General features: G+C 47.4%; 1 protein-coding gene across 1 annotated transcript in view; it reads left to right on the plus strand.

Annotated features, from left to right (window-relative positions):
- LOC126095663 (zinc finger protein basonuclin-2-like) overlaps positions 1-12,947 on the plus strand; it is a 199,373-nt gene that overhangs the window by 98,206 nt on the left and 88,220 nt on the right. The window lies entirely within an intron of this gene.

A 12,947-nucleotide genomic window follows, 5' to 3' on the forward strand; every position in this document is an offset into this window, starting at 1 on the left:
TGTAGGGAAGTGAAACATGGACGATAAATAGTTTGGACAAAAAGAGAATAGAAGCTTTCGAAATGTGGTGCTACAGAAGAATGCTGAAGATTAGATGGGTAGATCACATAACTAATGAGATATTGAATAGAATTGGGGAGTAGAGGAGTTTGTGGCACAACTTGACTAGAAGAAGGGATCCGTTGGTAGGACATGTTCTGAGGCATCAAGAGATCACTAATTTAGTACTTGAGGGCAGTGTGGAAGGTAAAATTCGTAGAGGGAGACCAAGAGATGAATACACTAAGCAGATTCAGAAGGATGTAGGCTCCAGTAGCATGGAGAGCTGCATCAAACCAGTCTCAGGACTGAAGACCACAACAATAACAACAACATCGTGAGTATCAGGAATCCGGTTAAAACATCAAATCTCCGGCATCGCTGCGGCCGGAAAAAGATGCTGCAAGAATGGGACCAATGACGACTGAACAGAATCGTTTAGCGTGACAGAAGTGCAATCCTTCCGCAAATTGCTGCAGATTTCAGTGCTGGGTGATCAGCAAGTGTCAGCATGCGAACCATTTAACGAAACATCATCGATATGGGCTTTCGGAACTGAAGGACCACTTGTGTACCCTTAATGACTGCACGACACAAAGCGTTACGTTTCGCCTGGGTACATCGACACCGATACTGGACTGTTGACGACTGGAAATATTTAGCCTGGTCGGACGAGTCTCTTTTCAACTTGTATCGAGCGGATGGACGTGTTCGATTATGGAGACAACCTCATGCAACCATGGACTCTGCGTGTCAGGAGGGGACTGTTCAAGCTGGTGGATGCTCTGGAATGGTGTGGGGCATGCGCATTTGGAGTGATATGGGACCCCTGGAACCTCTAGATACGATTCTGTCAGTGAATCGTACGTAAACATCCTGCCTGATCACCTGCATCCTTTCATGTCCATTGGGCATTGAGACGGACTTGGCCAATTCCAGCAGGACAATGCGATACCCCACATGTCCAGGATGGCTCCAGGAACACTCTTCTGAGCTTAGACACTTCCCAGACACGAACATCATTGAGCATAGGCCTATATGGCAGAATTGATAGTGTCAATTCCCTCAGGCACTACTTCAGACATTAGAAGAGTCCACACCACGTCGGGCTGCGGCACTTATGTGTGCTCGCGGGAGCTCTACACGATATTAGCCAGGTGTACAAATTTCTTTGTCTCTTCAGTGTATATCTACGCTCCATAAGCCACATTATCGTGCGCGTTCCTTACCCTGATCTACTTGTTCTGGAGCGTGGAAAGACGCCTGTCTATTTCTGCCGCGATACTCTTTTCGCGAGTTGTCCCTTATTTTCCCAGTGAATGCCAGAGACACGTGGCTGGAACGTGCTAGGCGGGCTTCACGGCTTGTGATTTCACTTGGAGGCAGGTTTTCCCAGTTCCTGTTGCGACTAATTTGCGACACTTGCTGGCAGGAAACGACTCATAGCAGAGGAGTGCTGTTAATTCCAAAAGGAAGTGGCCGACTAGAGTGCTTGATTCTCTTCCAGTCTCAGTCTGACACCTGCATTTTGTATAATTATTTTTAAGAGGCCACTGCACTGAAAGTGGTTGTGAGTGCTTCCACGGGTTGTTCAAGAATTGTGAAATGACACAACAGTGTGTACTTCCGCCTACTTGTGGACAGTAGCTGTACTTTTTATTTTATTTTATCGAGGTTCAACCGCCTGTCCCTGAACCGAGTGTTGATCTTTTGCAGGTTGTTTTGCATTACTTCCGTAATTGCAACAGAATCATCCGCAAACAGCCTCATAGAGATTCCAACCTTCTGCACTACGCCGTTCCCATGCACTAACTGGTCTATACAACAAGCCTGCCTGTTAAATTACATTAATATGGATGTATCCACACCACCCCTTCAAGAAAGTTTAAACTCTGCTGGGACGCATTCAGTGAGATATTTGAATGTCTGTAGCGTAAATGGAAACCCATTCTTCCTCGAGAGCCGAATCCAGAGAAAGCAGTAATTTATTTATTTCATTAACAGTACAGAGTAACCCACCGACGTGAAATGTAAGGTGGGTCGGATGCTTCTAAATCCAACAGCAAGCCGGCCGATGTGGCCGTGCGGTTCTAGGCGCTGCAGTCTGGAACCCCGAGACCGCTACGGTCGCAGATTCGAATCCTGCCTCGGGCATGGATGTGTGTGATGTCCTTAGGTTCGTTAGGTTTGAATAGTTCTAAGTTCTAGGGTACTAATGACCTCAGAAGTTGATTCCCATAGTGCTCAGAGCCATTTGAAGCCATCCAACAGCAAACACTTCTCATTCTTACAGTCCTATTGGTACACGGTTGTTAATGCTGTTTTAAATAATATAATGAACATAATACATAAAAATTTCTCTAAGGTTTCAGCGACCTGAGTACTTAACAATTGTTAAAATGGTTATATGTAATTGTTTCTGCCCAGTTGATGAATATGTAATTTGTATGACGCAAATGTCAAAGAAAAATAAAAAGAAATAAGTAATACAGTGAGTGTGGTGAAAATAATTCTCAATATGTAGAGGGAAGCGTTCTACTGTATCCGGACGTGTAATATAACTTACGTAGCCTGTTGATTAGTAATAGCCTATTAATACCTATTTCAGGTGAGAAGGTCTCGGTAGAACCTCGAGCTATTCTCATATGAAATGGTTCGTGCTTACGTATGTTGACTGTGTTTGTGTGTACTGGTATATTGCTGGGGGTGTTGCAAGTCAGAACACTACATGAAACTCAGTAGCTGTCTGCTTGTCCTATTATTCGTAGTTGCGGTATGTTTCATGTGATACCTTGTATATATGTACCTGGTGTTATACAGATTAAATACTGATTGAGCATTTCATACATGGAATACATCAATTTTAGTTTTACATGAGAAATGCACTTATGTTTGTAGATTTGCTACTAGAAGTAGAATGTAGTTCATTGCTACTTGAATACAAAATTCCTTTAATAACTTAATACATTACGTTTTTAGTTTTATACAAAGTTAATTCATTGTAGCTTCAAATAGAGAAGAGAATACACTTCTATCTACACATAATAAAACGAACAAAACATTACTGCTGTGCAGTATACTTTAAACACTATGCAATATGTCGTTGGGGAGTAGGAGCCTCGGAGTAAAAGTTCTTCGAGCCTTCCCCTCCCACGCGAAGTTGCGTTATTACTAGAGTCTTAGTATGTGGTGCCGGTGTTTATTGTTTTATGATTGTTGTGTTGTTCGTGACTGTGTTGTGGCATGTAGTGTCATGAGTTGTTTGTTCGGGTGCCTTACGTGTTGATCCCTTCTGAGTCATGCTCACCGAGTTTGTTGGATCCTTCCCGGTTTCGGAATCTGTGGTCGTGCTTGTGTCCTCCCAGATGGTTTGCTGTGACACTATGTATTGTGTTCCAATCATCGGGGTTACGTATTATTCTGGCGATGTCACTGTCGTTCTGTATAGGTCTCACTTGTGCCAGCATCTTGCATAGCACTGTGACATATCCTGGTGTCCCAGTTTCTCCGCAAATGGGCATTTCATCTTTAGTTAGCCCCACGCGGTTTAAGTGTACCAGATACGACCCGTGGCCTGACAGGAAATGGACCAACCTCCTGTTTCGGTCGACATGTTTCAGTTGTAATCTTTCGCTTGCGCCGGGAAAGAAAAGTTTACTCGGCGACCATTGTCGGATGCGTCCCACTCTCTGTGCCATGTTTGAATCCGCCATTGTCTCATTTGTGTTTTGTTCATAATATTGGCTTCTGTAATTTCGGTGACTTTATCGAGCCTGCCCCTCTTAAACCAGGAAAAAAAATGGCTCTAAGCACTATGGGACTTAACTTCTGAGGTCATCAGTCCCCTAGAACCTAGAACTACTTAAACCTAACTAACCTAAGGACATCACACACACCCATGCCCGTGGCAGGATTCGAACCTGCGACCGTAGCGGTCGCGCGGTTCCCGACTGTAGCGCCTAGAACCGCTCGGTCAATCTGGCCGGCTTAAACCAGTAAAGTGCAACTCTATAACGTATTGTTATGTCTATAGGATAGACACAACGTAAAGTGCCTCTAGTGTTGTGTTGAAGGCTCCGCTCATTCTCAGGCGTACACTACGCTGATCTCGTCTTGCAATTGTCTTGTTAGTCTGTATGTTAAGTCTGTGAGACCACACACTTGCGGCGAAGCTTGCGATGGATTTAAATATCGCAGTGTGGTAGGACCTTATCGTCTTAATAGGTAATTTGTACTGAATTGTGTTGAGTCTTGCTAGTTTGTGCATAATTCTTGAGGCTTTGTCAATTGTCAGTTTGATATGATTGTTAAAAGTCTGTCTTTCGTCAAGAAGCAGTCTTAGATAACGTGTGGGTTGCTTCGTCTGTATGCTTGTATTGTCTAATTTTAGAATTGGATTCCTCTGTAACGTCCCTATGTGCAGTAAATACACTCCTGTAAATGGAAAAAAGAACACATTGACACCGGTGTGTCAGACCCACCATACTTGCTCCGGACACTGCGAGAGGGCTGTACAAGCAATGATCACACGCACGGCACAGCGGACACACCAGGAACCGCGGTGTTGGCCGTCGAATGGCGCTAGCTGCGCAGCATTTGTGCACCGCCGCCGTCAGTGTCAGCCAGTTTGCCGTGGCATACGGAGCTCCATCGCAGTCTTTAACACTGGTAGCATGCCGCGACAGCGTGGACGTGAACCGTATGTGCAGTTGACGGACTTTGAGCGAGGGCGTATAGTGGGCATGCGGGAGGCCGGGTGGACGTACCGCCGAATTGCTCAACACGTGGGGCGTGAGGTCTCCACAGTACATCGATGTTGTCGCCAGTGGTCGGCGGAAGGTGCACGTGCCCGTCGATCTGGGACCGGACCGCAGCGACGCACGGATGCACGCCAAGACCGTAGGATCCTACGCAGTGCCGTAGGGGACCGCACCGCCACTTCCCAGCAAATTAGGGACACTGATGCTCCTGGGGTATCGGCGAGGACCATTCGCAACCGTCTCCATGAAGCTGGGCTACGGTCCCGCACACCGTTAGGCCGTCTTCCGCTCACGCCCCAACATCGTGCAGCCCGCCTCCAGTGGTGTCGCGACAGGCGTGAATGGAGGGACGAATGGAGACGTGTCGTCTTCAGCGATGAGAGTCGCTTCTGCCGTGGTGCCAATGATGGTCGTATGCGTGTTTGGCGCCGTGCAGGTGAGCGCCACAATCAGGACTGCCTACGACCGAGGCACACAGGGCCAACACCCGGCATCATGGTGTGGGGAGCGATCTCCTACACTGGCCGTACACCACTGGTGATCGTCGAGGGGACACTGAATAGTGCACGGTACATCCAAACCGTCATCGAACCCATCGTTCTACCATTCCTAGACCGGCAAGGGAACTTGCTGTTCCAACAGGACAATGCACGTCCGCATGTATCCCGTGCCACCCAACGTGCTCTAGAAGGTGTAAGTCAACTACCCTGGCCAGCAAGATCTCCGGATCTGTCCCCCATTGAGCATGTTTGGGACTGGATGAAGCGTCGTCTCAAGCGGTCTGCACGTCCAGCACGAACGCTGGTCCAACTGAGGCGCCAGGTGGAAATGGCATGGCAAGCCGTTCCACAAGACTACATTCAGCATCTCTACGATCGTCTCCATGAGAGAATAGCAGCCTGCATTGCTGTGAAACGTGGATATACACTGTACTAGTGCCGACATTGTGCATGCTCTGTTGCCTGTGTCTATGTGCCTGTGGTTCTGTCAGTGTGATCATGTGATGTATCTGACCCCAGGAATGTGTCAATAAAGTTTCCCCTTCCTGGGACAATGAATTCACGGTGTTCTTATTTCAGTTTCCAGGAGTGTATACAGTTGTGGTCGGAGCTATTTTTAATTTATTTTATTTGCACCAGTTTTTAATTTTCTGAAACAGTTGGGTGCCTTTTTTCTCTACTGCTGCTCTCGAGTTGGCTGACACCACTCGAGCAGGTCGTCTGCGTAAGCCACCACACATCCTATCATGTCGGCACTGTCCAGCGTGTTCAGCAAGGGCTCGATTGCGATATATCAGAATACTGGTCCGCAGATCGAGCCGTGTGGACGTCCCTTCGTTATACTTTTGACAGCCTTGCGTATACGAGCGCCCCCCCCCCCCCCCCCAACTCCGCCACTCTGACGCTGCAGTAGTCGAGGAGGCTATTGTAGAGGGAAGCTGATAGCCTCATTTCCCTTAACCGGGCGAAGAGGGACGGCCACCACAGGTTGTCAAAGCAGTTATGTTTTACGCCAAGATATGGAGTCAAGTCGACGTTCTAACTCCTCCCAACGGTGTTCCATTGAGTTGAGGTCGGGACTCTGGACATGCCAGTCCTTTGCAGCAACGTTATGGTCCAGAAGCAGACGCTGCTTTATGACGGAATGCATTGTGAAGCACATACAGAGCATCAGCGTCTGCAAACTATTGCACTACTCTATGCTGAACACAATGCTGTAAAACGTACTCGGTATCCTTCCGCATGCAACACTTTCTTAAGCGCAGTATAGCGACCACGTAATAAACACGATAAACACCCACGTAGTGTAATACAACGTCCTCCGTGCTTAACTGTTAGCCCTACAAGTGACAACAGGAAACAAACTTCAGGCACCTGGCAAACCCCAATTCTTCCGTCGGATATGCTGCAGGATATAGCGTGGGCCATCACTCCAGATCACTCATTTTAAGTCGTCCAGTGTTTAATAGCGTCGCTCTTTACTCAACGTCAAGCTTCACTTAGCGTTGACAACAGAAAAGTGTGGGTTATGAGGATCTACTCGACCACTGTACCGTGTTCACCTTGACTCCCTGTACAAATCATAATGCTAACTGGACTACTGGGCCGGCCGCGGTGGTCTAGCGGTTCAGGCGCTCAGTCCGGAACCGCGCGACTGCTACGGTCGCAGGTTCGAATCCTGCCTCGGGCATGGATGTGTGTGATGTCCTTACGTTAGTTAGGTTTAAGTAGTTCTAAGTTCTAGGGGACTGATGACCTCAGAAGTTAAGTCCCATAGTGCTCAGAGCCATTTTTTTTTTTTTTTTTTTTTTTGGACTACTGGTAACACTTTGAAACTCACGAGTGACTCCTTTCGCTGATTTCAAGCGATTGATTACGACCACCTTCCGCAATGCGGAGCAGTCCCTGTCCGTCAGTACGTGAAGCCAGCCCTCTCTCGGTATCGTTAACCAGTTGACATCCAATAATTAGTGTACGGTCGAGGTCAATGTTAACTCCTGACCGACCCATTCTGTTGTTAGCGGTTCTCTGCTCACAACGCAATACTTCCCACAACCAATCGTAAGGAGCGGGGCTCCCCTCTCGTGATGTCTGGCAGGGGGGTCCGGATAACTTTGATCAGATAGGGTGTAAGGTCCGATAACAGTACCATAGGCACTCCGGAATTTACTTTCCGGTCTGTTCTCAGTTAAGAGTTCAAGCTATGTCGTGTTTGCGAGGAACTTTGCAGTGATGCCTGATATGAGTCAGCCAGCCTCCCGAGGAATCGCGCGGCATTCTCTGGTGACTCGACTTCCGCACGGAGGGGACTCCGGACTTCCCAGGCTCGGTTGGCTGCGTTCCGTCCCCTTCGGGCAACTGCGTCGCCTGTGATCACTCAGCCGCCTTCTGCGTATCCTGGTGAGCTCCTCCTCTGCAGGACGCCGCCGGAGGAACAAGGCGGCTCAGGTGCCGCCATCCGCCGTCCTTGTCTCGTTTCCCAGTGGGCCGCCCGTCACCCGCGTGACGCACAATGCCTACGTGACGTCACCCATCGTGTTCTTGTCTGTGACGCAGCAAAAGTCGGCACGGCGCTAGCGCCACGTATTCGACCAACATACGCAGATTAGCTAAAACATTACAACCATCAGCGAGATAATGCGTTGGAACGAAATATATACACTGTGTGATCAAAAGTATCCGGACACCTCCAAAAACATACGTTTTTCATATTAGGTGCATTGTGCTGCCATGTACTCCATATCAGCGACCTCACAAGCGAACCTCCCCATCGCACCCCCCTCAGATTCAGTTATAAGTTGGCACAGTGGATAGGCCTTGAAAAACTGAACACAGATCAATCGAGAAAACAGGAAGAAGTTGTCTGGAACTATGAAAAAAATAAGCAAAATATGAAAACTGAGTAGTCCATGCGCCCGGTAGGCAACATCAAGGATTGTGTGAGTTCAGGAGCGCCGTGGTCCCGTGGTTAGCGTGAGCAGCTGCGGAACGAGAGGTGCTGGGCTCAAGTCTAGTGAAAAGTTTACTTTATTTTCGCAATGTTATGATCTGTTTGTTCCTTCATTGACGTCTCTGTTCACTGTAATAAGTTTAGTGTCTGTGTTTTGCGACCGCATCGCAAAACCGTGCGATTAGTAGACAAAAGGACGTGCCTCTCCGATGGGAACCGAAAACATTTGATCGCAAGGTCATAGGTCAACCGATTCCTCCACTCCACAGGAAAACACGTCTGATATATTCTATACGACACTGATAACGGCATGTGCGTCACATGACAGGAATATGTTGTCGACCCACCTAAGTTGTACACTTGGCGAATGGGTAAAAAGATTCTTCTACCTTGCCCGATTTAGGTTTTCTTGTGGATGTGATAATCACTCCAAAAAAGTGATGAAATCGTAAGAGTTTGTCACATAAACTGAAAATAAAAAATTAAACTTTTCACTCGAAGGAAGACTTGAACCCAGGACCTCTCGTCCCGCAGCTGCTCACACTAACCACGGGACTACGGCGCTTCTGACCTCACAATACACCTAGATGTTGCATATCTTGCGCATGGACTACTCAGTTTTTATATTTTGCTTATTTTTTTTCATAGTTCCACACAACTTCTTTCTGTTTTCTCGATTGATCTGTGTTCAGTTTTTCAAGGCTATCCACTGTGCGAAATTATAACTATATCTGAGTGGAGTGCGATGGGGAGGTTCCCTTGTCGGTAGTCATTAGACATCGTGAGAGAGCAGAATGGGGCGCGTCGCGGAACTCACGGACTTCGAACGTGGTCAGGTGATTGGGTGTCACTTGTGTCATACGTCTGTACGCGAGATTTCCACACTCCTAAACACCCCTAGGTCCACTGTTTCCGAGGTGATAGTGAAGTGGAAACTTGAAGGGACACGTACAGCACAAAAACGTACAGGCAGACTTTGTTGACTGACAGAGACCTCCGACAGATGAAGAGGGTCGTAATGGGTAATAGGCAGACGTCTATCCAGTCCATCACACAGGAATTCCAAAATGTGTCAGGATACACTGCAGGTACTATGACAGTTAGGCGGGAGATGAGAAAACTTGAATTTCGTAGTCGAGCGGCTGCTTATGAGCAACAAATCACGCCGGTAAATGCCACACGACGCCTAGCTTGGTGTAAGGAGCGTAAACATTGGACGATTGAACAGTGGAAAAACTGGAGTGACGAATCACGGTACACATTGTGGCGATCCGATGGCAGGGTGTGGATGTGGCGAATACCCAGTGAACGTTATCTGCCAGCATGTGTAGTGGCAACAGTAAAATTTGGAGGCGGTGGTGTTTTGGTGTGGTCATGTTTTTCATCGAGGGCCTTGCGCCCCTTGTTTTGCGTGGCACTATCACAGCACAGGCCTACATTGATGTTTTAAGCACCTTCTTCTTTCCCACTGTTAAAGAGCGATTCGGGGATGGCGTTTGCATCTTTCAACACGATCAAGCTCCTGTTGATAATGCACAGCCTGTGGCGGAGTGGTTACACGACAATAACATCGCTGTATTGGACTGGCCTGCACTGAGTCCTGATCTGAATTTTCTAGAACACCTTTAAGATGATGCCACCGGATTAGGGAAGGTTGGGAAGGAAGTCGGCCGTGTCCTTTCAAAGGAACCATCCCAAGATTTGCCTGGAGCGATATAGGGAAATTACTGAAAATCTAAATCAGGGTGGCCGGACGCGGGCTTGAACCGTCGTCCTCCCGATTACGGGTGCAATGTGCTAAGCATTGCGCCACCTCGTTCGGTAGATATTTTTGTTTCGAATGTTTGTTCCTGGAATATCCCTGCATATTGACCTCTCCTCCTGGAACACGCTGTATGAGCATTATAAAATCGTATGTTAAGCAAGACACTATTTAAAAGAACAGAGTATGCTTCATAAAAGAACTTACGTTTCCAATGAAATTATCTTGAGGTGCCAGTACATAACGATTTTTCGTATTGGGATAGGGTATGCATCATAAAATAAGGAATAGCAAGGTGTAACGGTTAACAACTTTGAACGAGTGCAATAAGCCTAAGAGAGTACACCATAGAAAGTTATGTCAACTATAGGTGAAGCTGCAGGACATTTGCGTGGCAGATTATGGTTGAAGTGACCGCTATAGCGAAAACCTACCAATACCAGTACTGCTGGCCCAATTTTGATCACGAATGAAATAGAATCTTCCTACACGTCGGTCAGGGGCCTGAAAATGGCATAGTGAAACGCTGAAACTGGTTACAAATAAAATAGGGTTGGAAACTAGACGGCTGAAAGGTGTTTAACTTGTCGTCCTGTATCGCACGACCGAGTTTCGCAATCATCTGTGAAAAGATGGACATACAGAGATTTGCACTGGCGTTGAGAGACTCGCGCAGGACAGCACAGAGCCTCACAGCGGGCACACGGAGGTTTCCGGTAGACGATGTCCATTAGGGATGTGCAAACTCGTTCATCCCTGGGAACCAGTTCACTGCTGATCGTTCTTTTTTGGGAACCGTTCATTTTTACTCGTTCACCGTTCATTTGTGTTTGGTATATGGTTCTTATGAAAAACTGAAAACTAGTAGTGTAGGTGACTTACGGACAGAGAGTATCAAGAGGGGCACTTGCCTCCCCCCTGGAGTATAGAGTTTTTATTCATTACAGAATTCTTACGCACTTTTAAAAGTAATTTCTGTGACTCTGCAGAACCTCTCGTTCAGCCAGCTGTAGCATTGTGTGGCTGATCGCAGGGAAATAATATAGTGTGGCGCACGGAAAACCGGCCCCGAGTACAGACTGCTCGCCAATTACGGACGACGTGTTGCCGTTACGAGCAGATACAACAAACAGACAAACATGTAATAATTAGGCAGTGAAGAAATAACTAGCTAATGCAAGCAACAATGGCGAAACAATCGATGACGATGTGTAGAGAGCTGGAGAAAAGAACATGACAATATCACGCGACGCGCGTGGGCTATAGCACATGTAGTCTTGTAAAGCTGTTGGTGGCTGTTTCCCAACTTAATAGACCACAAGTGTCTATGCTACGTTGTAAACAATAATCGTTTACACCCTATATATACTTCACGTTGTCTCTGAGTTCCTAGGCGAAGTAGACTTCATGGAAGCATAAAATAAAATGTGGTTTTTCTCATCATAATTGCGTCACGCGCTTAGTAAAAATTAGGTTTTTATGTTGCATTATTAAAGTTAATGCAGCAATAATAATAATAATTAAGTTCGCAGTAGTAAAGTTTTTGGTTTGAAAGCTCCTTCTGAACAAATGTTTTTGAGATAAAGTAAATACGATTTCATGGCAATCTGTCTTTTCAAATGGAGAAGCACCGCTTTTCCTGCTGAGCCAAAATGACCCTCCCCCCCCCCCCCCCCCCCCGCCCTTTTTTTTTTTCAGAGAAACCAAACTAGCAGGTAATGCAAATTGGAAACAACCAAACTTAAAAATAATTATAGCCTTCCTAAATATAATGTTTTGTATGTGAAAGATACACGAAAATTGTTTTATATGAATTTTCTTACACTAAAAATTAAGCAAATCATTGAAAGTTGGTTGCTAGGTCAAGTCGATGAAACCAAAAAATATATGAATAATAAAAAAAACTTGCCTTGTTATAAGTATGTCTTCTGTTGTTCATCGATATAATGAAGTGAGCTGATATGCCCTTTTGTTACCTGAAAAGACGTGCCTATTACATACAACGTAATTTTTATGTAATTTACGTGACTATAACATACTTTTTGATTACTGATCGTGGACGCTGAATAGCCAGACCCAAGTGCAAAAACAGTTTGGAACACATGTAAAATGGGCGAGCGCAGTGAACGAAACGAACACCTGGATACTGAGCTAACTAGGAGCAGTCGGCAGGTTGTCATGCGAAGAACGACGGGTGCGGCCGAGGGAGACCGAGAGTGAGACGAGCACGCGACCGAGGCTGGAGCGAGAACTGCCGACGTGGCCGCCGCGACCGAACTGGTGAACTATGAACCGATCGTTCCTCGTTCCCGGGAACGCGACCGAAGTGAACTATGAACCGATCGTTCCTTGTAATTCGTTCCTCAGTCCTTTCGTTCATCTAGGTGAACCGTTCCTTTGGACCCGTTCGTTCGCGAACAACCCATCTCTGATGTCCATCAGGGTGTAGGTGGGATGGGACGTAGTGGGCAGGTAGTTTCCAGGAATACTGAGCTCAGGTTATAGGTATCCCACGAAGTCTACTGCAGTCTAAAGTGTCCTTAGACGGAGTAACACGCACTCTGCGATCGACTGCTACCTTCAGCCTTTGCTGATCCCTTTCCGTTGCTCAGCTCACCGCATCGGTACGTGGGAGATTAGCGATCGGCGCGCCGCGATGTGTGGACTCGGCGGCCGGTGTTTTACGAGCCGGGCAGCAGCAGGTGAGCGCCGCCGGCGGCGTCGACACACACACAGGTAGGCCGGAGCGGCGGCCTTGCGGCTCGCGGGCAATTTGTTTTGGGCCCAGGCCGCGCGCCGTGACACGTCCCGTAATGAGGCACCGGCCTAATGACGCGGGCTCCAGGCCGGCACGCATTCCTGCGGGAATTGGCTGGAGCCGGTGCTGGACCCCGTGTCCCCCCGGCCGGCCCAGGTAGCGAAGACAGCCGCGGCCG

Source organism: Schistocerca cancellata, chromosome 8 (genome assembly GCF_023864275.1).
Source record: "Schistocerca cancellata isolate TAMUIC-IGC-003103 chromosome 8, iqSchCanc2.1, whole genome shotgun sequence".
In the NCBI taxonomy this organism is placed as follows: domain Eukaryota; kingdom Metazoa; phylum Arthropoda; class Insecta; order Orthoptera; family Acrididae; genus Schistocerca; species Schistocerca cancellata.